Source organism: Vicugna pacos, chromosome 17 (assembly GCF_048564905.1).
Source record: "Vicugna pacos chromosome 17, VicPac4, whole genome shotgun sequence".
NCBI lineage: Eukaryota > Metazoa > Chordata > Mammalia > Artiodactyla > Camelidae > Vicugna > Vicugna pacos.
Genome location: NC_133003.1, coordinates 9,576,189 through 9,601,404, shown reverse-complemented (window position 1 = coordinate 9,601,404; position 25,216 = coordinate 9,576,189). Strand labels below are relative to the sequence as shown.

At 42.8% G+C, this 25,216-nt stretch overlaps 3 long non-coding RNA genes across 3 annotated transcripts; 2 read left to right on the top strand and 1 right to left on the bottom strand.

Annotated features, from left to right (window-relative positions):
- Nucleotides 1-5,208: 5,208 nt before the first annotated feature.
- LOC140686701 (uncharacterized) lies at nucleotides 5,209-7,665 on the bottom strand. The gene is made up of 2 exons (XR_012060504.1): nucleotides 7,468-7,665; nucleotides 5,209-5,304 (listed from the first exon to the last, which is right to left on the bottom strand). It is a non-coding gene; the product is annotated as an uncharacterized lncRNA (long non-coding RNA).
- On the top strand, nucleotides 7,347-20,186 carry LOC140686700 (uncharacterized). The gene is made up of 3 exons (XR_012060503.1): nucleotides 7,347-7,687; nucleotides 11,861-12,004; nucleotides 20,096-20,186. It is a non-coding gene; the product is annotated as an uncharacterized lncRNA (long non-coding RNA).
- A 2,545-nt stretch (nucleotides 20,187-22,731) lies between these two features.
- LOC140686697 (uncharacterized) lies at nucleotides 22,732-24,873 on the top strand. The gene is made up of 2 exons (XR_012060500.1): nucleotides 22,732-22,867; nucleotides 24,581-24,873. It is a non-coding gene; the product is annotated as an uncharacterized lncRNA (long non-coding RNA).
- Nucleotides 24,874-25,216: the final 343 nt, after the last annotated feature.

The window sequence follows — 25,216 nt, the reverse complement described above, 5'->3', positions numbered from 1 at the left end:
AATTTTCATATCAACCCCATGATGCCATTAGCTCCACTTTACTTTTTAATGTCTTTTCTAATTATAGACATGAACACATGGTCATTGCAGTAAAACTATCACGGCATCACTTCTGCTTCATGATTTTGGTTAGAGCCAAGATTCAAAGGGTGGGAATGACACAAGGTTGTGGATACTTATTTCACTTATTTAAGAGGTGAGATATTGGAGACCATTAAGTAACCGACTTCCACTCCTATCTCTGTGGTATTTAGTTCAAATTCTCCAGATAATTAAATCAGCCCAGATTCCAGACCAGGGCTCCATCCCAGCCCAGTCAGTTGTGGCTACAAAAGGAAAGGGTCATGTGACACAATCCATGAACATTGTATATCCTTCCACTTATTTATATCTCTTTAAAATTTCTCTCTGCAATGTTTGTACAATCTTCCCCATCTTTTGCTAGTTTTACTAATGGGTATTTGATACTTCTATAAATGGCTTTTTTTTTTCATTTTCTAAAATTTTGCTGGTAAGGTATCTTGTGTTAGGCAACTTGTATCATCAACACTTAGTACAATGTCTGGCAAATACTAGAAGTTATATAAATATTTGTTGAATGAATGAACTTCCCTTTATCCGAACTCTTTTCATGACCCCTGACATTGGACATCTCTTCTAACAGCTGTCTATGTGCAAATCCTGGTTCCCTTGGAGACCGTGAGCATTGTGATGTAGGGATGTGTCTGATTCCTCTCTCTACACCCATTCTGAGCACACTGTTTGACACAGTGCAGAACCTATTAAAGTACCCTCTTGTGCTGTAAATTAGCACACTCAGCATGAAGTAAACTCCCCGTTACTCTGTTCTTACAGAAAGTTCTGTTGCACAAGATATTACTGATACAACATTTCATGAAACATATGTGGTCTATAGATTCTTCTCGTGTCTGAATTCTAGACTCTAGACCTCTAAATTACAACAATGGACTAAGTCAGAAGGCCGTATGCCCATTCCACAGGCTCTGTACTCCTTAGAGAACTTATTTTCCTGAACTGTGTTTGGCATTAGAAAAGCATAATAGAAAACAGTACTGTGAAATTCAGTTTGTGCTGACTAATGAGATAATGTCGAGGATGTGGTTCTCTGCATCATAAAGGATCTCTTCCAGGAAGACTCACAGGAAAAATTCTATCCCCCAAACTACGAATAGCAGTGCATCTCCTCAGCAATTGTAACTTATGCATCTGCTTAAAGTTCTCACTTTTTGTTGGCTACCAGGCACATTAGTAGCCAAAGTTCTAGCAAACTATCTAGGATATAATGTACATTTGGGGAAGGCAAAGTAGAAAGTGAAAGAGAACTCCATTAGGGTAGAAACTCCTCCAGAAGTCAGATGCTGTGTTTGTTTCACTCATGCCTATACATACAGCATCTATATATTAAATGAGTGAATGTGGCCCAGCACAACACAGGACCCTGAAAATTAAGGAATAATATAGAATGCAATTAGAAAGGAAGAAAGGAAAGAGGCAAGAAGGGGAAAAAGACTACAGTGTTTGTAAAAATCAATTAATTAGTTATGAGAAATTTAATGTGACTTTTCCCCTAACATTTAATTTTTAACATACATCGTTGTTTTGTCAAAAGAAATGGAGACATCCATCAACAGAGTAAGACAGAACTTTGTATACTGATATGGGGAAATACTAACCACAAAGTGGATATAACATGTACTGTATAAACATATTTTTGTTTTTGCAAAACAAAATCTGTATAAATATTTGTAGTTTTTCCCTAAATATACAGTCACAGGTGCAGAGAGAAAACTAGGAGTTCTGAGCGCTGTCCTACTTTCTACAGTGTATTATTGTTACCCTGACTTGGGACGTCTTTTCTCAAGGGTGACAACGGTACAATGAAATTTGGCATGAAATTGATTTTCTCCTACGTTGCCAGCAGCAGTTTACGTTGGTAAATTTATCGGTTGTCAGTTTAGTACTGCTTATCTGAAGCTGTAATGATGTTCGTAAACTCTGACCAATTATTCTACATCTGGGCATTTGTTGTCAGGAAACTACTCCAAAGAAGAAGAAAGGTCCACGCCCAAAGATGCGCTTTACTGTCGTAAAAAGTTTGTCTAACCATCCAAGCCAGCTGGGAGTAAAATACTGAAATATCTTCCCTTTCTTAGCATTTCTGTGTCTCTACTAGATATTTAGAGCTGATTCTACAGCCCTTTCAATCACTTTAATGTATTAAAAATAAATAACAGTCTCCTTGGAGGGTATTAAAATGCTTAATAAAATGTGAATTAAAACTTTAGTCTCATTTAATTTAAAACTCTTGGTCTGATCTGAGCTTAGAAACCTGCGATTGTAGGTGGGAGGCAGGAGAGGTGGGGGGAGCATTTTTAAATTTTCTGTTTCACTTCCTATCCCTTTTCCCTGCTCAAGATGGGGGCAGGAGAAGAGAGGAAAGGTAAGGTGGGTGGTGAAAACTCCTGCCTGACCGATGTAAATGTGGGGTCAGGGCCCTCTGTGGGGGGCAGACACCTAAATACTAGTGGCCCTTTCTCTTTAGTCCTTTTTGTAGGGGAACTCCTCACATGGGGTCTTCTCACTCCATTGTTCCAGTAAAGCACAGACTCTTGCTTTTGGGTTACCACTTGGCAAGGGCAGACCTCTCTGGCAGGATGCTTTAAATTCCACCCAAGCCCAGTTACCTTTCAAGGACCACTGTTGTTCTGAAGACAGCGGACCGTGCCCCTTGCTCCAGTTACTGTCTGACCTCAGGGGAAGCTGTAACCAGTCTCTCACTTGTCTAGATCTGTCTAGGTGCGAACCAGACACCAGCCTCTGTGTTCTCAGACACAGGACATGCCTCCAGTTCTACTGAGAAGCCCCTCCCTTGACCTAATGTGGGGGGGTGTGAATGGGGAGAAACATAGTAGAAACCTTCTGAGAAACCTTCAGCTCTCCGCAAAGAGGGTCTTCCTAGTAAGAGCCCCCAGAGCCTCCATGCATCCTTCACCCAAGCTGCAGCTCTGAAACAGAAAGGCATTCTCTGACACCACTCCATTTATTTACTACTTCTTAACACCAACGGAAATTACAGGAAACCTCAAGCGACCCTCAAATTTCCCTCAATGTTGTAATAGAAAACCTAGTTCTTGGCAGAGAAAAACAGCCTTTGAAGTTTTGAATGTGTGTAGCTGCTCATGGAAAATGCCTATTATAGCTTATATTATGGTGGACTGGTTAATCAAATCAAAATCAAATCTTCTACCACCTAGAGAGTATAATAAAATGGAAGTAATTCATTCATGGGATTCTAATTTATAAAACAGCTCCACTACTTACAGAATACTACCCTAAGAATTGTAATTCCATCAAGCTTCAATTTGAACAAATGTACAATCACTTAAACAACAGCTGATAAATGGAAAAAAGAATTCAAAATGTCTTTAGAAGAGTGACAGAAACATTATTAAGATAATTGCCCTGATTTGGACTTTCAGAAGGAGACACTCTGGAAGGCTGACTCAGCCCTCGGAAACTCATGTCTCGGCAGTGGGTCTTGGGTCAGGATCACAAGGAAATGCCCTCGGTGGGTAGATGTTCCTCAACACGACTGGAGGGTGAAGGGCCAGGAGAAGCCCCTGTGGGAAGTAATCTCGGGGCTTTGCACAGGTTTACTGGAGGACAAGGAGCTGGATGGGGTGCCCTCCCATGAATACCATGTGGGGCCCTCCCCAGCATGGAATCTTCGACTGGATGCTGGGTTTGAAGAAAAGGGCCCGCACCAGCCCCGCCTTCTGGTGGTGGAAATGGATCAAAAGCATCTTCAGGATGAGTCCTTTTAGAAGTCATTTTGTAAGATGTGGACCAATTGCTCTCTCAAAAGAAGGCCCATGAAAACTCATAAATCTTGCTGGTGCAGAAAGCTGACCAGTGTCTGAAGCAGAAAGGGAAACCTTCTTGTACACAGGAAGGAAGAGGTGGCCCAAGGTATAGATGGCCTGGTGGAAGATCTATCATTCTGGGTTCTAGGTCTCATGGCCATGATACCTGGTGACATCTGGTGAAGCAGCGCAACATTGAACCCAGAATTCCTAACCCACCCCAGTCTGTCTTGATGATCTAATGACCCACAGGATTCCCTAGTTCTCCTGGACTTCTGCCAAATTCTCTACTTGAGGAACGTCTACCCACCGAGAGCATTTCCTCATGATCCTGGCCCAAAACCCACTGCCAAGGCATGAGTTTCCTAGGGCTGAGTTAGCCTTCCAGAGTATCTCCTTCTGAAAGTCCAAACTCTCTGTACTTCTCTAATTATCAAGGTCTTGTGGATCTTTTTCTGAAATGTCAAAATTTGTATCTTATGCAGTGATTTGGGTCTTCCATGTGCATTTTCTGTAACCAAGCTCAATGAGCTAGATTTTTAAAAGACAAGTAAGTCCTTCCATTTCTCCTTCTAGAGTGTGGGCTTGTTTTTTGGTTTGGTCTGGTTGTTTTGTTTTGGAATCCAGATATTCATGGCATGGCTCATGTTTTTATCTGTTTTAAAACTTTTCTCCTCAGTGTTTAAACCTTGCTTGTCCCTCTACAGGATAATTTCCTGGGAGATTGCTTATCCTTGTCTTGACACAGCTCAGTCTTTAATTTTACATTGAAGCTCTTGAACCTCACTTAATCTTTGCATTTTCTGATTCCAGCGATGCAGTTTTGCTTGCTTGTCTGGACAGTGGCAATATAACATGTAAGTGATTGTTTTATCCTCTCCATCTAATTAAATATATATTTGGTTACTTCCCACTTGAAGGGTATATAAGGAAGCATTTAGCTTGACAGCCTCAATCAGTTTCCTCGAAGGTCATGTTGACCGATCATCTAAGTGGCATCCAATTGTCCATTCTCTCATATCCTTTTCCTGGTGAACTTCATTGATACTACCTTTTCCAAGGACACCAGCCAAATCTGCCATCTTTAATGGACATTTAGTCAGAGTTTTGATCTGACAATCCTTCTCATGTAGAAGTTTTTCCATCTGTACTTTAGAGCAGTGGTTCTCAAAATGTGGTCTGTGGAAGGGGGGGCTCCAAGACTCTTTTAGGGGATCTGTGAGGTCAAAACTATTTTCATAATAATACCAAGACATTATTCCCTTTTTCATAGTTGACATTTGTATGGACAGTGCAAAAACAAAAACAAAAACAAACTACAATGATGAGCAAAGCTGGGGACATTTTAATATGAATCACAGCAGAGAGGCATCAGACTGTGCTAGTAGCCAAAGCATTCTTCATCAGCTTGTAATCTCAGCTAAAAAAGAAAAAAAGAAAAAAAAGACAATAAAAAAAAAAAAAGGAAACAAAAGCATCTCCACTTCAGAATATTCTTGGTGAAGCAGGAAAACACCTACTCATTTTATTAAAACTTGACTCCTCAATGTGTGTTGTCCTAGTATCTTGAGCAACAAAACGGGAACACGTCTGCTTCATACCGAGTGTGATGATTATCTGGAGGGGAAGCATGTGTGCAGTTGACTGAGTTGCCAGCTGAAGGAGCCACTTTTTCCTAGGACACTCCATTCATTTGAAAGGAAAGCTGACAAACTACACACATTTAGGGATTTAGGCAGACGTTTTCCTGAACGTAAGCAAAGCAAGCCTGTCACTTGAAGGTAAACAACTGATGGTATTTTTGGCCAAAGACAAAATTCAAGTTTTCAAGTGAATGTTAGAATTTTGGAAAATGTTGTAGTAGTCATCACGAGCTTGATGACTTCCCAATACTTATTTAAAACCTTTCTGATTTCATTAGTGGTGTTATTAACCAACGTAATATTTTCATATTTTATAATGAAATACGTCAACATTTGGAAGATTTTAATGACTCAGTAAACCAGTATTTTTTCAAGTGGTCAACACGTGATATTACAAAATCCTGCACAGGGAAAAGATCTGTTTAAAAGACAAGATAGAACAATGAATTCTAATGTAGCAGGGTATGGAAATTTCACTGATGTGATTTCAGAGTCCACGTTATAACTACTCTTTAATAAACAATCATCACGTTTTCGTATAGTAACGAAGAATACCCACAATTACTTAAAGAGGCTAGTAATGTACTCCTCCCTTTCCCAACTACATATTTGTTTAAGACAGAGTTTCCTTCACATGTCTCAATTATAGCAATACACGGCAACGTGTTGAATGCAGAAGCAGATAGAAGGACCCAGCTATCCTCTACTAAGTCAGACTTTAAAAAATATTTACAAATCTGTATAACAACACCAGTCTTTTCTCACTAATTTTTTGTTATTTTGGGGGAAAAAATTGGCAATTTTTCATTAAAATGTGTTACTTATTTTTAAATGTTAGGAGTTTAAAATATTAAATAAATAACATATTATTGTATCATTAATTATGATGAATACAATAATGAATAAATACTATTCTTAAAATTTCTCCATCTTAATTTCCGAGACAGTAAATACCAACGGCCATAACCCACATAAACAAAACCCTTTTGGGATCCTCAATAATTTTGAAGGAAGTCAAGGGATCAGACACCAACGTTGGCAACCTTGTTTTTTTCTTTCCTGTTCATTGTGTTCATTGAGTTTTTCCCTCTTTCTGCATTTCTGCCTCTTGTGAAAGCAGCGTTCTGCATTCCTGGAGACAGCATGCCCACCCACCCTTTCCTCAGCTGTCCTTCAGTCCCCTGACATCACCACAGGCCACCTGGGCCTGACCGGCTCCTGACGCACCTTCCAGTGACTGAGCATCCCTGAGATGCCCCTCACCAGCTCGTGTCCTGGACTTGCAGGTCTCTCTCCCCTCTGTTCTTTTACTGACAAGTTTCTGTTTTAACCCCAAGAAGGAACCTTTTCAGTTTTTTTATTATTTGCCTCGGGGCTCAGCACTTCTGATAACTTGGTCTCAAGGCTGACCTCTTTCCAAAAGGACTCCAGAGCTTCATAATCTCTTTAACAGTCCTGAGCTCAGAAATGTTACCTGTTCTTTATCTAGGGCAGAAAAAGTTAGGCCCAGCTCTTTCTACCTGCATTTAACAGTTGGTTTTGTCTACAGGAAAGCCCATACCACCGTCTCCCAGGTAATGGGTAGCACCACCAAGTCCTGGACTGGGACTCACAGGGTGCCCTCAGCCCCACACAGCATTTCCAGAATGGCCCGGGGTGACGTTTGCAGCCGTCACCAGCCCCTCTATGATACAGAACAGCCTCAGGTTGTCAGGACCCCACTGGCCCCACAGATGACAGGGGGCCCCATAGAATGCTCTGCACAGAACACAAGCCAGTGCACAGCAACGGGAACAGACCAGCAGTGGGAAGGCATGGGGTGGGGGGGGAACAAAATGACAAAACAGAGCTTTCCCATATGTTCCACATCACGTCACACCAACAAGTCATGGTCACTGGGGGAAACAGCAGGCTCGTCACGGCTGAGGGACAGGCCCCACCTGGTGGCCAGGAGGTCTGAGTGTCCACATCTTTCCACACGTGGCCGCCCAGCAAGAAGCCCTGCAGTAAAGGGCTCACCTGCTCAGGTCATGGGACAAACTCCAACCTCTCTCGTAGCTCCAGAGGCGTGACCCTGCCTGCAAAAGGCCCAGAGGCTTTGGTCAGTACTGGAAGGTCCATACGTGGAAGGAAGGACATCAAGGGAGTACAAAGTTGTGTGTGAGTTGGGAGTATAAAGACCTTACAAGAATTTTCAAGGGGGGAGGGTGTAGCTCAGTGTTGGGCGTATGCTTAGCATGCACAAGGTCCTGGGTTCAATCCCCAGCACCTCCTTTAAAAAAAATAGATAAAAAACCTAATTACTCCTCCCCAAAAGTTAAAAAAAAAAAAACCCAATTTCCAATACCCTACATGATGGCAGATTTGTCTATGTCACTAGATGTGCACACACTTATGGTCATCATGTCTCACTGAGGACTTGACCCTTTCATCACCGTTACGAGCTTTCCCTCTTTGTCTCTGGCAGCATTCCTTATTCTGAGGTCTATTTTTCTGATATTAATAAAACCAAACCAGCTTTCTTTGCCCACCATCAGTTGGTCTTTTTATTTTTTAATTACATCCCCATGACTTATTTATTTTATAGCTAGAAGTTTGTACCTTCTGAGTCTCTTCACCCACTTTATCCACCATCCAGGCCTTGCCCTCAGCCTCTGGCAACAAGTAATCTATTCTCTGAATCTGCAAACTTGGTTTTTTTGTTTTTTTGTTTTTTTTGTTTAGATTCCACATAAAAGTGATATCATACAGCATTTGTCTCTATTTGACTTATTTCATTTAGCATAATGCCCTCAAGTTTCATCCATGTTGCTGCAAATGGCAAAGTAGCAAAATTTCATTCTTCCTTATGGCTGAGTAATATTCCATCGTGTGCATATATATGACACCTTTATCCATTCATCTATGCATGGGCACTTAGACTGTTTTCACATCTTGCCTATTGCAAATGATGCTGCAGTGAACGTGGGGGTGCCTACGTTTTTTCTAGTTAGTGTTCTCAATTTCTTCAGGTAAAATACCCAGAAGTGGAGTTGCTGGAACATGTGGTAGTCTATTTTTAATTTTTTTTTGAGAAACCACCATACTGTTTCCATAGTGACTGCACTAACTTACATTCTCACCGACAGTGCACAAGGGTTCTCTTTCCTCCACATCCTCACCAACACTTGTTATTTCTTGTCTTTTGATGGCAGCCATCCTAACAGGTGTGAGGTGATATCTCATTGTGGCTTTGATTTGCATTTCCCTGATAATTAGTGATGGTGAGCATCTTTTCATGTGTCTGTTGGCCACCTGTATGTCTTCTTTGGGAAAATGTCTATTCAGATCCTCTGCCCTTTTAAAATCACATTGTCTGGCTCTTTTGCTATTGAGTTGTATGAGTTCTCTGTATTTTGGATATTAACTCTTTATCAGGTATATGATTTGTAAATAGTTATTCCTATTCAGCAGCTTTTGTTGATGGTTTTCTTTACTGCAAAGACTCTTTGTAGTTTGATAAAGTCCTACTTGCTGGTTTTTGCTTTTGTTGCCTTTGCTTTTGGTGTCAAATCCAAAAAATCATAGCCAAGGCCAATGTCAAGGAGTTTACCACCTACGTTTTCTTCTAGAAGTTTTACGCTTTCAGGTTTTACAATCAAGCCTTCCATCCGTTTTGAGTTAGTTTTTGTGTATAGTGTAAGACAGTCATCCAGTTTCATCCTTTTGTATGCAGCTGTCTGGTTCTCCCAAAAACATCTACTGAAGGGACTGTCCTTTCCCCACTGTGTGTTTTTGACTCCTTTGTCATAAATTCAACCTATCTCTTTTATAGTTTGTCTCACATAAATAGCATATAATTGGATCTTGCTTTTTTATATAATCTGAAATTCTTTCCCTTTTGTATGGAACATTTAGTCCATTTGCATTCAATGTCACTATTGATACAGCAGGATTTAAGGTACCATCTTGGTATTTTTTGCCTATTTCCTGTATTTCTCCTTTTTCCTCTTCCTAATTTCCTGCTTTCTTTTGGGATAATCAAGCTTTGTTTTGCTTTTATTGTTTTGGTATTCCACTTTATATTTAAAATATACTTTGGATAAAATTTAGATTAAAAAATTTTTTTAAATTTAGATTTAATTTTAATTTTTAAATTTAAAATATACTTTGTGTTATTTTTTGTGATTGATCTAGAGATTAAAATATGAATCTTTAGCTCTCACAGTAAAATAACGTGAAACTATCTTACAAATAACTTAGGAAACGTATGACAGCCTGATTGTATTTAGTCCCTCTCCTAGCCTTTGTGCTCTTGTAGTCACAGAATGACTTCTGCATATGTTATAACCCCTAATACATCTCTATTGCTATTTTAAATGGCCAATAGCCTTTAAAAGAATACATGTAAGTAAGCTACACATTACATATATTATTTCTGGTGAGAATTCTGCCATTCTGTAAGTAATACATCTTCTTCAGGCTAATTTTACAGTTTCCTCTTTATCCTTGTTTTTTGGAAGTTGACGCTGTTTGCCTAGGGTTTATTTTGAATTTATCCTGCTTGGGGTTCACTGAGGTTCTTGGACCTGTAGGTACCTACGTATCATCGGCTGGGGGAACTTGCATCCATTATCTCTTCAGTCGTATTTTCTGCCCCCTTCCCTCTCTCGTCTCTTCTCAGGACTCCTACTGTACTTACATTAGCTCACAGGTCTCAGATGTCCTTTCTGAGCTTTCATTCTTATATCCTCATTCTTTTCAGCTTGTATACCCTCCATTCACCTGTTTCCATGCTCCCTGATCCTTGCCTGCTGTTAGGTCTATCAACTCAATTACAAAAATCAATTCTGATACATATTTTCAGTTGTAGCATTTCCACTTGGTTCCTTTTAACATTTTCCTTTTTTTTTGCTGAAATTTGAGGGTGGGCTGGTGGGGCCAGGGTAGAAGGGACAGTGGTGAGTCGGTCTAACCTACAGTCGAGCTGAGTTTGGGAGTGAGATTTGGTTCAACTGTTTTGGGGAAAGATCAGGGCTTTGCCTCCTGCAGAGCTTGGAGTCTGAACCTCAGTAAGACCCCAGAGACCCTACTGTGATTCGCCCCTTTCTGCCCAGCTGCCAGCTTTGGGGATGGCTGGAGACTTCTACTTGCTCAGACACCAGCTTCTTTATTTTGTTTTTAAAACTTGGGAATTATTTAAATGCCCAAGACGAAGAGAATGGTGATGTACATTATGGAAAACCAATGCTGGACTTGTGTGCACTGATTTGTAAAATGGTTCTGAGGAAAAGGCAAAGGCTGAACATACGACGTTAAATTTTTAAAAACAGAACATTAAAGTATATCTGAGAAAAACTACGTAGATGTATGGACCAGTACTAAAAGGAAGCCCCTAGAAAAATAAATACTTAAGGGAGGGTACAGCTCAGTGGTAGAGTGCGTGCTTAGCATGCACAAGGGCCTGGGTTCCATCCCCAGCACCTCCTCTAAAAACAAATAGATAAACCTAATTACCTATTCCCCTAAAAAACTGGAATGTCTGAGCCATCGATGTGGCAAGATCATGAGCAGCTCTGCCTTAATTCTTTGTCCTGATTTCCGTTACCAATGCCAGTCCTACTGAGTAAGCAGTGAAGAACGAACTGCAGACAGATCTGAAACAGCAATTCCAATTTCTTAGTCCATGAAAGGTAGCCCAGAGCAGGAGGGGGCCAGCTCACCTCCTCTCCCCTAAGGCCCAAACAGAAAGAAACTAGTTTAAAATACAGAAAGAGGACTGGGTTCGGAGCCAGGAGGAGGGAGCCTTTGGACTGTCCAGGTTGTAAAACGAAGGTTAACATGAGAGAGTTAGAAAAGAGGGATAAACTTAGAAAACCCCAGATGTGAACAGCGCGGTCCTGCCCATCGGCTCTTCATTAACTGGCAGTCACGCCGCAGCCCTCTCAGGGTAAACCACCCTCATTTCCATCACCATTATTACGGCCTGGAACTGGTTACTGAGGGAAGTGATGGAATTTTCCCCTGGAGGCCATTTAAAGTCAGATATAGACAACCACCTGTCTAAAATAATTCAGGTCCCCACTGAACTAAATGACCCCTGAAGGTCCTTATAAACCCCATGACTTTGGATTCCTGTGCTGATAAAATTAAAAAAGCCTTATTACCTCTCTTTTTTCCCTAATCCTTTCCTGTGTACTCTGTTTACATTTTTTTGGATTGGAAAATGGAAACCTCTTCCTGTGAGCAATCTGTTCATTTCTCTCCCTGACACGAGGCTGAAATATCAGTATTACAAAGATCGCTGGGGAATATTTCTCAGCTGCAGTTGATTATTCCTTCTTTCACTGCCAGGTGTCACTGGACTTGGAGAGAATGTACTTAGCAAGGAAGGGGCGAAGGCAGGGGTCTGCAGAGGGAAGAAACAGCATGTCCAAAAAGCTGGCAGTGGGTCTGGCAGGAAGAGGGGCAGAATTTACAGAACGTCAATGACACAAAGTAAGTACTTGAAAAAAAACAAGTGTAGTAAGCCATAGTTCTCTCTCCGTGTGTGTGCGTGTGTGTTTAAAGTGCTTTAGGATAAAACAGTGCCATTTGCAGCAACATGGTTGGACCTAGAGATGATCATACTGAGTGAAGTAAGTCAGAGAGAGGAAGACAAATATCACATGATATCACTTATATGTGGAATCTAAAAAAGGGACACAAATGAACTCACTTACAAAACAAACAGACTTACAGGCATAGAGAACAAACTTACGGTTACCAAAGGCAGAAGGCAGGGAGGGATAAATTAGGAGTTTGGGATTAACACATATATGCTAGTATATATAAAATAGATAAACAACAAGGTCCTACTGTATAGCACAGGGAATTATATTCAGTATCTTGTAATAGCCTATACTGGAAAATAATTTGATAAAGAATATGTGTGTGTGTGTGTGTGTGTGTGTAACTGAATCGCCATAAACTAACACAATATTGTAAACCAAATGTTACTGAATCTAAACTCGTTCTGCTCCCTGCATGACAGGCCAATAAATCAGGAGATGAGGTGTTGGGGCAAGGAATAATGACTTTATTCGGAAAGCCAGCAGGTTGAGAAGATGGGAGACTAACATCCTGGAGAACCATCCTCCCCAAGTCAGAATGCAGGCTCCTTTTATACTAAAAAGGGGAAGAGGTGTGGTTGGTTGTGGCAAACTGCTTGGTGTAGGAATCCTTTGTTCTTGCTGCTGTCTACCTAGGTCAGGTCATGATGTTCCTGTAAACCTCCAATGAGAAAGATGTTATTCTCTCTTCAACTTTTTATGTCTATATGAGTGGAAATGTGTTCTACCCTTAAAGGTCAGAGCCTTGAGAATGGACTGTCTTGTGTATTTCAGGCTCTAGGTGATATTCTTTTATAAAAGGTGCAGAACCAGCATGACTCAGCACAGGCAGCGGAGCACAGGGTTAGAGTCGAAGGAACAGGTCTAACATGGAGCCAGCCTTGTTCTTCCCTACTACACAACTGTATTTCAATAAAAAATAAAAATTAAAAAAGAGAGATAGGCGCTTCTGCAACTTCTAAGATACTTTCAACTTAAAAAAAATAGTGCTTTAGGACACACAATTCTACACTTCCCAAATGCTGTTACTTGAGCACAGCAACTAAAATGATTAATGATCCCACACCAACTGCTTCATAAGAAATCATCTCCAGCTGCTGGAAGGCAGGGAAAGTATCAGGCAAGATTTACATATACCTATTAAGTATGAAAAAGTCGTGACCTAAAAAAAGAACGAACTTGAATTTCTCATCTCTCTAATTTGTCAGTGATCACTTCTGCGCTTCCCTTTAAGGACTGCCTTTTGCCCTTGTGCAGAAGGTGACGTTCACCCAGAGAAGAGACGGGGCAGGAATTACTGAGAACCCCGTTTGGATCAGCATTAACAATTCATGGCCCTCATCTCCCGTTCCACCTGAGGCGCTGGGAGAGACACCTGACAGCAGTGAGGGCTTGTTCAAAGTGTCTCCTAATCTGCTTTGAAATGCACAGTGGAGCGGGGCCAACTCGAGGTCAACACCCCGTCCTCCTGCTCCTTTCTCAAGCTGCCTGGCTGCTCCTCTGCCAGAGGAAGTGAAAAGACAGGCTGACTGCAAACCTGCAGTGCGTCTGGCCGGCTGCTGAAGGGTCTTTTGAAATGCAAACCTCCAGCGTTGAGGGTTGGGAACTTCCTCAACTATTCTGGGCCACCGGCTCACCAAGGGGGGAAAATCATCACCCAGAAGTAATTTAGGTTGAGTGGTTTACAAAGTGAGACAGCTCAAAGGGCAAACCCACATAATTCAAATGTTGAGAAGAGGGGATTTTAAACATTATTCAGTAAACCCAAAGTGGAAGACTACATTTCAATTTCAGATGGAGAGCAGGGAATGGGGAGGCTTTCAAGTCTATACATCCACCAAACTTCACACAGGTCCAACAAATGCATCAACAGTGCTGGCCCTGCCTTCCAGGCAGCGCGCTCCTCTTCAGAAATGCCAAATGCTGCTGGCCTCCTCCTGCCTCCTGACACCCCAAGCTTCTGCGTAATTTTGTCACTGAGCAGGACCCGATGGGGCCTTCCCCATGTCCTGTGCTGTAGCTCCTGAAGCACCCAGATAAGAGGATCTGATGCCCACTTCCTGAACCACCACCAAATGGAAGAAATTAACTACTTGATAATCATGAGCCCCCAGACCTACTGGCGCCTAACGATTGATGGGGTTAACCCCTGTGACACTGCCCTGAGACCTTGACATCAGCCAACCAATCAGAGAATCGTGCATGAGCTGATCACACACCCTGCAACCCCTCTCCCTCAGCTGGCTTTTAAACAGGCTTTGCGGAAACCCTTTGGAGAGTTTGGGATTTTAGAGCTCAAGCCCCCTCCCCCTTCTCCTTGTCTGGCGCCTGCAGTAAACTCTGCTCTTTCCTTTACTACAACCTGGTGCCAGTAATTGGCTTGACTGCGCGTGGGTGAGAGGACCCAAGTTTGGTTGGGTAATAATTTGCAGGTCTTCCTCCTCATCGCAGACTTGAATGTTGGCTCCTCAAGGCTTGGCCAGAGGTCTGCTTTGATTCCCTCCATGTGCGCCCTACCTGGACAGCCTCATCCACGCCCTGGTTCCTCACTGTCTCTAAGCAGATGGCCACACATTTGATTCCTGGCCAGACGTTCTTTCTTCCGAGCTCCAGGCCTGTAAATCCAGCTGTCGTAGGCCGAGAGAGCCCCTCTGGCTCACAGGATCCTACCCCTCAGTGTGTCCCAAACTGACCTGAACCCTCCCTCCCACCTTTCTCCCTCCACTGTCCTTTCTCAGTGCCTGGAGATCCCTTCACTCAGTCTCAAAAGTCAGAACAAAAAGGAGTCAGTCTGGAAACCTCCCTCTCCCTCACCTCACAACAGCTCCATCTCCAAATCCTAAATATCTGCTCTCCCCTCCCCTCCTCTCCCAAGTCCAAGCTGCCAGCATTCCTATGTCTGAAAGGGCAATACATTATGAAGCAGTTTCTCTGCATCCTTTCTGCGCCCTCCTGCTCATCGTGTGCACACCAGCCAGGGGGATCTCCACGGGGCAGAGCAATGCATTCTGATGCTGTTGGAATAAAGACTGATGTCCTAGTGTGGCCCACACAGCCAGTCTTTGCACGATTCTGCAGCCTCCCCTCTGGACGCCGTCCGCCTCCCACGCCCCTCCCGGTTCCACTCAAAACCACACAGGACTAGCATTTCCTCCAGCTGCCCGCTCTTCGCCGCGTCAGCACCTTCAGAAGCGCGTTCTCTCTGCCGGTACCTGCTTTCTCCCCGTGAACCTGCTTGGCCCACTTTTCTCATCCTCTCTGTGTCAGCAGAATTACCACTTCCTCACAGCAAGCGCCTGCGTCCCCGGGGTCGAGTCTGAACCTCCGCTTGCTCAGTTTAGTCTCTTCGACTTCTTATTTTTGTGGGATTTATCACTCTTTCTAATTAACCGACTCTATATATTTAGGTGTTTTCTACTTTTTCACATTGCTGTTTGTCCCGCACCTGGTGCTGTGCCCTGCCTGCAGAATACATTCAGTGAAGCTATCCTGAATGAATGAATAAATGAGTTACAGAAGTAGAGATAAAATCACAAAAAAGGACAAAGATTTTCTGTTAACTAAGTTACAATTTGTGTATTTTCATTTGTGTGAATTTTGTCAGATGCTTTTTCTCAATTACTCATATTGAAATCAGCGACCAACTTAAACCCCAAAGGCTTTTTCCACATTGACTGATGTCAAGCCACATATGCCTCGGTGCTGAGGTACTGTATGTTTCATCTATATGTAAAGATTTTATCTTTGGGGAAAAATATAAATTTTGAAATCGAATTCTGTCATCCGAGATATTAATTCTGTTCTCACCAGGCATCATTTAAAAATGCTGTAATTATGACTTTTTCAAGTTGTTAATAAATGCTCCATTTGTGCTAGCACCGCAAAACTCTACAAGTACCCCCAGGTCCTCCCTCCTGGTGTGGCAGCCATAATCGGTCAACTTATCCAATAGCCAGCCACTTCTCTCAACTTTCTTATTCCTTGCTCACTTTCCATTATATCAGCCAAGAAAAGCCAGAAACCCAATATGCCAGTTTCCCTGTAGCTAGTGGTGGCTAGTGAGACACAAAGGGACATGTACAAGAAGGAACGTGGGGAAATGTTTTGCTTCCACTAAAAAAAAGCAAGGTCAATCTAAGATGCGCTCTCTTAACACTGATTACTCCATTACTTCTACCTTTGAATGTGTTATGCCTGGAGCCACAGCAGCCATCTTGTGACCATGAGGTGACAAGCATGCAGGCAGAGGTAATATTAAGACAAAGGAACTTCTGAATCAGCCTGTTATGCTTACTGCTAGAGTTCTTGTAATGAGAAATAACCATCTTTATGGCTTAAGCCACTGCTAGTTGGTTTTTCTGTGCTTTAAAGTCAAACATGAATCATACATTTAGTTAGAACAGCAGCATGGGTCAACTTTTAAAGTATGGCTGAGCAATCAGACACAATTCTGCCTATCCACAGTGAACTCCAATCCTCATTTTCTCTATTTTATCCACAAAGCTATCATGAAAGACTTTATTTCAATTTTTCCCTCAAGTCAAGGTACACTAAGACTATATTTCCCTCCTTTGAAAGTCCTATAGGTTCACCCTCTAAGCATTGCTCTTGGCCTGAAAAGAATGTAAATAATAGACACATTGTGCATAGATTCTATTTCTGTGAGATCTGATCTGGATTAACATTAAGCCTCTTAAGATCTTTTATCTCTATCAGCTTCATCCAACCTTTTTCACAATTATTTTTTTGTCAAGTGGGCAGGTGTTTTTCCTTCTGATCCCATAAAAATGAAAAACCCAGCAAAACAAAAGAGTAAGTTCTCCCTGCTGCTCTTGCAGCAAACTCTCTCATGGTTCTGTATTCTGAAAAAGTCTTCAGAGGCTCTTTCTGGTTAGTAGATTAGTCACTCTATCCTCTGGCATCGGTCAGAATGTCAGGTGGGTTTCTGTATCATAGACTCAAAATAGCAGTGGCCTCAGTTAGGTGATTATTTTGAGCCTAACCATTCAGCCACTAGCATACTGGGGTAATGTGGGAGCTCCACTGTGCCAGGCACCCAGGCTCCTTCTGTGTTCTTAGTCTAGCAGATCTGGTTGGCTCTTCCTCTTGGTCCAAAATAGTCCCCACTGTATCCACGTTCAGGGCAGCAAGAAGGAGAAAGAATGGAAGATGTCCTTTCCCTCGGAGAGCACAACCTAGACGTGGCACAAATCCCCCCTGCCCACATACAGCTCACTGCAGCTTAGTCACATGGCCACACCCAGGTGTAAGAAGGCAGGGAAACGCAGGTGCCCAGCGAAATATCAGGGAGATTTTGAGGGACAACTTACAGCCTCTCTCAGATTCTTCCCAAGAGAAATCTGAATTCCTGGGCTGAAGATGCAATAACAAACAGTAATGTCACAATGTACATGAAATCAAACCAAAGGCTAAACATAGATCACCCACTTCAATGAGAGAGGCCCAATAGTTTTGAAGAAGTTTCTCTATAATAGTGGTTCCCAAAGTATGACTGAGACCAGCAACACCAGCATCACGGGAACTGCTAGAAATGCAAAATCTTGGGCCCCGCTTTGACTTACTGAATCAGAAACTCTGGGGATGGAGCCAGTAGCCTGTGTTCAGCAAGCTCTGTGGAAGATTCTGATACACGGTCAAGTTTGAGAACCATCACATTGTAAAGCATCACACTTCACATGTTCACGCTGAGCATTTATAAATTCCTGCAAGGAGACACCTGGTACCTGAACAGTCCTTGTGCTCAGGTGAGCAATAAACTGTTCCGTTAAGGAAATGTTCTGAACATAAAATGGATTCCAAATAAAATAGATATCTTTGTGTCTTTATACTGAGGAGCCTTTAATTCTTTTTTTTTAACATTTTTTATTGATTTATAATCATTTTACAATGTTGTGTCAAATTCCAGTGTTCAGCACAATTTTTCAGTCATACATGGACATATACACACTCACTGTCACATTTTTTTCTCTGTGAGCTACCATAACATTTTGTGTATATTTCCCTGTGCTATACAGCATAATCTTGTTTATCTATTCTACAATTTTGAAATCCCAGTCTATCCCTTCCCACCCTCCGCCCCCCTGGCAACCACAAGTCTGTATTCTCTGTCTATGAGTCTATTTCTGTCCTGTATTTACACTTTGTTCTTGTTTGTTTGTTTGTTTTTGTTCTTGTTTGTTTAGATTCCACATATGAGCGATCTCATATGGTATTTTTCTTTCTCTTTCTGGCTTACTTCACTTAGAATGACATTCTCCAGGAGCATCCATGTTGCTGCAAATGGCAGTATGTTGTCGGTTTTTATGGCTGACTAGTACTCCATTGTATAAATATACCACATCTTCTTTATCCCGCCATCTGTTGATGGACATTTATGCTGTTTCCATGTTTTGGCTATCGTAAATAGTGTTGCTATGAACATTGGGGTGCAGGTGTCATCCTGAAGTAGGGTTCCTTCTGGATATATGCCCAGGAGCGGGATTCCTGGGTCATATGGTAAGTCTATCCCTAGTCTTTTGAGGAATCTCCATGCTGTTTTCCACAGTGGCTGCACCAAATTGCATTCCCACCAGCAGTGGAGGAGGGTTCCCCTTTCTCCACAGCCTCTCCAGCATTTGTCATTTGTGGATTTTTGAATGACGGCCATTCTGACTGGTGTGAGGTGATACCTCATTGTAGTTTTGATTTGCATTTCTCTGATAATTAGTGATATTGAGCATTTTTTCATGTGCCTTTTGATCATTCGTATGTTTTCCTTGGAGAATTGCTTGTTTAGGTCTTCTGCCCATTTTTGGATTGGGTTGTTTTTTTTTTCTTATTGAGTCGTATGAGCTGCTTATATATTCTGGAGATCAAGCCTTCGTTGGTTTCATTTGCAAAAATTTTCTCCCATTCCGTAGGTTGTCTTCTTGTTTTACTTATGGTTTCCTTTGCTGTGCAGAAGCTTGTAAGTTTCATTAGATCCCATTTGTTTATTCTTGCTTTTATTTCTACTAGGAGAAAATTTTTGAAATGTATGTCAGATAATGTTTTGCCTATGTTTTCCTCTAGGAGGTTTATTGTATCTTGTCTTATGTTTAAGTCTTTGATCCATTTTGAGTTGACTTTTGTATATGGTGTAAGGGAGTGTTCTAACTTCATTGTTTTACATGCTGCTGTCCAGTTTTCCCAACACCATTTGCTGAAGAGACTGTCTTTATTCCATTGTATATTCTTGCCTCCTTTGTCGAAGATTAGTTGACCAAAAGTTTGTGGGCTCATTTCTGGGCTCTCTATTCTGTTCCATTGGTCTATATGTCTGTTTTTGTACCAATACCATGCTGTCTTGATGACTATAGCTCTATAGTATTGTCTGAAGTCTGGGAGAGTTATTCCTCCAGCCTCTTTCTTTCTCTTCAGTAATGCTTTGGCAATTCTAGGTCTTTGATGGTTCCATATTGTTAAGAAAGATTCTATTGTATTTGTCTTCAACCTTTTCAAGCACAACAGTTGTGCAGCAGTGGATTTAAAATCGACAAAAGGGCAAATCCTCTTCCTAACTGTCTTATTGTCACAAGGACACAAGCCAGCTCTTTCCAACGCAGTCAGCATTATGAACACCACACCCAACAGGGACAGTCTGTTCCCCAAAGGAAGGGGTGCCAGTGATTGGTTCACTAGGTGGGGGGGTGTAGGGGTCTCTGGGGCATCCCCCCACACAATGCTTTCCTTTCTAGATCATAGATGTGAGCAATTACTTCTTTACAGAGTCTTTCTTTTCTCTTATGGTTTTATTCCTTATAAGAGGTGATACGTTATCTTTATAATCATGTACAGCAGAGCCTCTCAAATACTGATCTGCACATCAGTTGCCTGGGGACCTTGATAAAAGGCAGTTTCTGATTCAGTGGGCCTGGGCCAGGCCTGAGACTGGCATTTCTAACCAGCTCTCAGGTGAGGCTGATTTGCTGGCCCACAGATCACACCTGGAGTAGCCAAGATTGGTTGAATAGCAGGATGAAGAATAGAGGAGTTCCCAAATTTGGCTAAAGAGGTTGCCAGCCATGGAGACTGTTCAACACCAGGCAGGTTATGAAAGAAAAGATGCCTACTTACTGGGACAGTGGACAAAGAGCGGGAAAAAGAAAGGGGCACAGGGTACCATTCCCCCAAGTGTTGCTTCACCCTGTCTTCCAGGACGGACATCCTCACCGCCCAGCTGATTTCCCTGGGAGTCACCATGGTTGATGACAGGTAGTCCCTCATGCGTACATTCACTTAATAAAAATTTACTAAACTATGATTATAAGCCAAGGGGGTCACCTTGAGTCTGAAAGAGTCAATTGAACAAGCGGACGCTCACCACCAGGGTCCCACACTCTGGCTAGGTCCCCACCACTCCTCTGTCCATCTGGGCCCTGGCTCACCTCCAGAACATTTTCCCGGAAGTGAGTCTTACTTTTCACTGCATCATTTAATAGCTTCAAGTCACAGGGGCTCATTTATACTTGGCCTACTTGGTTTATCCTGCAGGAGACAATGTTCTCCAGTTGGGAGATATTTTGCTCAGTAGTGCCCCATGGACACCTGCCTCCCCTGTTCACTGACAGAGTTGTGTTGGATTTCCTCCCTCAACTCAAAATCATTCGTTAACCAGGTCTTAATGACAGAAAAAGTTAGCTCTGATTTACTTTATACTCTAAGTGCTAACACTTTCAATGTCTTAACCAAAAAGTTAAATGTGCTTTTTCCTTCACTATTCCTCAAGGCAACTCCCCGGACACAAGCTGACCCTGACTGTCCTTTCCTCATCCTCCACAAAAGAACATTAAGAAAACTTTAAGAACCCTTCAATTCAAGGCAAGTCAAGGGACCACGAAGGCCCTGGGGTAAATGGAACGTATTTCTCCAAACCAAAAGTCAAGAGTATGCCTGGAACATTCAGAAGTACTCATGGGGATAAAGAAACAGAAAATTTAAGAATAAGCTTGTCCTAAGAATTTTTAAACATATATTCATCTTGGCACTTGTAAGCCAAAAGTGTTCTTGAGCTAAGACAGAAGGGAGAAAAGGGATAAAGAGAGGGGCAGAGAAAGTCAAAGATTCCATGCTTCATCTGTTTATAACAGCCAAGACCTGGCAACAACCCAAGTACCCATCAACAGATGACTGGCTTAGTGAGATATATATATACACACACACAATGGACTACTACTCAGCCATAAAAAAGAATAAAAGAATGACATTTGCAGCAACATGGATGGACCTAGAGATGATCATACTAAGTGAAGTAAGTCAGACAGACAAAGACAAATACAACATGATATCATGTATACGTGGAATCTAAAAATAATACAAATGAATCTATATACAAAACAGAAACAGACTCATGACATAGAAAACAAATTTATGGCTACCAAAGGGAAAGTGAGGGGGAAGAGGGATAAGTTAGGAGTATGGGATTAACAGATACATACTGCTATATATAAAGCAGGTTAGCAACAAGGATTTACTGTATAGCCTGAGAACTATATTCAATTATCTTATAACAACCTATAATAAAAAAGAATCTGAAAAAAAAAGTGTAACTGAATCACTCTGCTGCACACCTGAAACTAACACAATATTATAAATAAACTATACTTCAATTTAAAAAAGACCATGTTATTCATAGTATATGTGCTGCCGTAGCGAGCACAAGACTATGTTATTCATCACTGTAGCATCCAGGATAAGCCAGATCGGTTTTCTCAAACCATTCTTTATTATCACTTCCCCGAGGAGTCTTTTTTAGACATTTTTTCTTTAATCCCCTCAATGAAAGTTCAGTGCCACAGATACTTTATATATTCGTTTATTTACAAGATGTGTAGACTATATATTTCCTCCCATCCCAATTTCCACCCCGTTGGAAGTGATATTGTCCCTGTTAACAAAGTACAGGTTAGATGCTGCTTGGGTAACAATCCAAAATCTTAGCAGCTGCTTAAAAACAAAGTTGTTTCCCATTCACATTTCCTGCACATCACAGGTCAGACGGGAGGAGTGGTGAGGGGTTGCTCCCCAACTCTCTTCCCCCCAGGATCCAGGCTGAGAAAGCAACCACTGATCCCAGGGTTGCTGGATGCTGGTGGTGGAGCTGAAAAGAGCGTTTGGGAAGGTCTCACACCTGCAGCTCAGAAGAGACACGCATGACCTCCCATCTCGGGTCACTGCCAGAAAGAAACCACATGGTTCCCGCAGCCACAAGGGGACCAGGAGGTTTAACTCCTCTGTATGCCGAGAAGATGGAAAGCAAGAGGAAATAGTAGGACAAAGCCACCAAAAGCTCTCAAAACAGCCTTCCTGTGGACAGCCCTGCTATCAAAGAGCGCCTGTTGCTAACTATGTATGGAAAGGCTCAAGGGACCTCAGGATGTAAACTTTTCTGCCCAAGACTTACCTGAGCTCTTGCCAGAATTTACCAACATAGACAGGGCCCTTGCCCACCCTGCCGTCCAGTGACCAGTCCACTCCTACCTGACGGGGTTGGGGGCCACAACATCACACCCCCTCCTCTCACTTCTGCTCCAATCCGCTGACTCGGGATCCGAGACCAGCAGAAGGAACTTAGAAGGCTGGGAAGGCTGTCTGTTAGAGAAACTCTTTCAGTTGCAAAAATGGTTCAACTGCCAGCACCTCTGGGGGGAAGCCAGTGGGCCAGATACAAAGCCTAACTCACAAGCAACAGGCATCAGCCAGGTGGGACGAGGTAAGTGCCCAGTACACACCAGGGAGCCCCATGGACGCGTGGTCAGCCACCTCAGTGAATGCCAGGCATGACGTGCTGCCCATTTCCCGGAGTCCTCAGGGATACATTTCCCCCTTTGTGCCTGTTTTCCTTTTTCTGATGTGGACAGCGCCCGGTTCCAGTCTTAGCTTCACAGCAAGCTCTGTTTCCTCGTGGTCCCACCATTGGCTTGACAGCTGGGCCTGCAGTACCTGTGTTTACGGCTCCATGTCCTCCTTCCTTCCTCGCTGTGTGCAGGCGAGGCCCTGGAACTTGGCCCCTTCTCCTCTAGACTGTCCTGCATCCTGTTTGACCCGTGACTACCCAGGTCTCATGTAAATCCCCCCATAAATTCTCCAGAAGGGAAAGAAAAGAACCTGATGGCATAAACACACCAACTGTGAAACAATGACATTGATAAACAGAAAGAAAGTAACTGGAAACTCCTGCAGAATGTCAGAAACACGTGCACACAAGAGTTGCGCGGGGTCAGCCAAGAACTGTTTTATGGGTTTGCGGTCTCTCACTTTACTGGAGGTCATTATGCTGAGTGAAATAAGTCAGACAGAGAAAGACTAATACTGTAGGATATCACGTATAGGTGGAATCCAAAACTACAACAAACTAGTGAATACAAAAACTAAAACAGCAGCGCCTCAGAGATACAGAGAACAAGCTAGTGGTTACCAGTCGGGGGTGGTGAGGCGACTTAGGGGTGGGGGAGCGGGAGGTGCAAACCACTGGGTGTAAGATGGGCTCAAGGATGTACTGTACAACATGGGGAATAGGCCCTATATTTTGTAATAATTGTAAATGGAGTTTACCCCTTAAAATTGTATAAAAAATGAAAAATGGAAAAAAAAATAGAAAAAGGAAGGCCACAGGAAGCCATAGCAACACCAAGACACACCTGAAGGTGGTGATGCCGGCAGAGGCTGGAGTGTCCCTCAACCCGCCAAAGAACGGCAAGCGTTGCTGGCACCAGCAGCAAGGCAGAGGCGAGGGAGGCACCTCCCCTTGTCTGCATGGCCCTGCTGACATCATGATATCAGACTTCTGGTCTCTAGGCTTCTAACTTATGCTCTGCAGTGAGAGAATACAGTTCCGTTGGTTCTGTTATTTTAAGCCACCAAAAATACAATACAATGCAATACAATACAGTACAATAAACTGGTGAAGCAGGCATAGAGCGGCGAATGTGACCATCTTTCCACATTCAGTCGTGTGACCAGGCTACTGCTCTGTGAGCAGTATGAACTATGAACTATGAAAAGAGCACATCAGGCAAGCTGGTCTATATTTAGGCAGTTCAAGTGTCCAAGGGGAGGCTTGTCACTTTCAAACCAAAATATCTACCTGGCAATGTGAAAAGGTTATTGGAGCCGGTCTTGGGAGGCAGGGGCTGGGGTGAGGATGGGGGAAGGGAGGTAGCCTTTCTGTGTGCCAGAGGGACAGAGTGAATTAAAAACACCCTGCGGGCAGGGAGAAGAAGGAGAGGGTCCCAGACCCGCAGAGAACTTTTGAGTCAGAAATTCTAGAATCAAGTCTCTGAAAGGGCAACACAGACTTGCACAAACACAAACCAAATACCATGAGCACACCAGTTGGCCATCCGGGTTGTCCATACCCTGTAATGTGCTGCCCCTTGCTGCATGTGCAGAGAGAGAGATCAGACATTTCTGTTTGCACCTTCAGGAATCTGACGTTCTCGACACGCAACATCATGGAGAGGAGAGAGTGCACAAGGTGTAGAAGAGGATGCTACGTTGCCCTTCCCTGCAGGCAGCCTGCTCAACTCATCACACACGTTGATGGAGCACAACATGAGCCAGGCGCTGACCCGGGCACGAGGGACGTGTCGTGCACAACACGACATGGTCCCCGGTCTCACAGAAGGAACAGTTCATGAAGAAGACACACTGAGCAAGTGAAGGAACAAATGAACATGGCAATATCATGAGATAATAAATGCTGGAAAGAAAATCAAATGGAAGAAGGGGATTTTTTAATGATACGGGACTTGGATGTTATGTTAGAGAGAGGGGTCTGGGGAGATTTTTCTAAGGTCGTGTCCTTTGAACTGAGACCAAAATGATGAGAAAGAATAAGTGCGAAGACCCTGGGGTGGTAAAGAGCTTGGTACATCCAAGGAGCAGAAAGGCCATGTGCCTGCAAAAGTGAGGGGGTTATGGCAGGTGCAAAAGTGAGGGGGTTATGGCAGGAGAGGCAGTTGGAGCAGCAAGTTGAATCTGGATCATGTGGAGTCTAAAGACCAGGGTAAATGTGTGAATTTCTGGTGCATGTGTGATGTGGCTGCTACAAGTCAGTGTG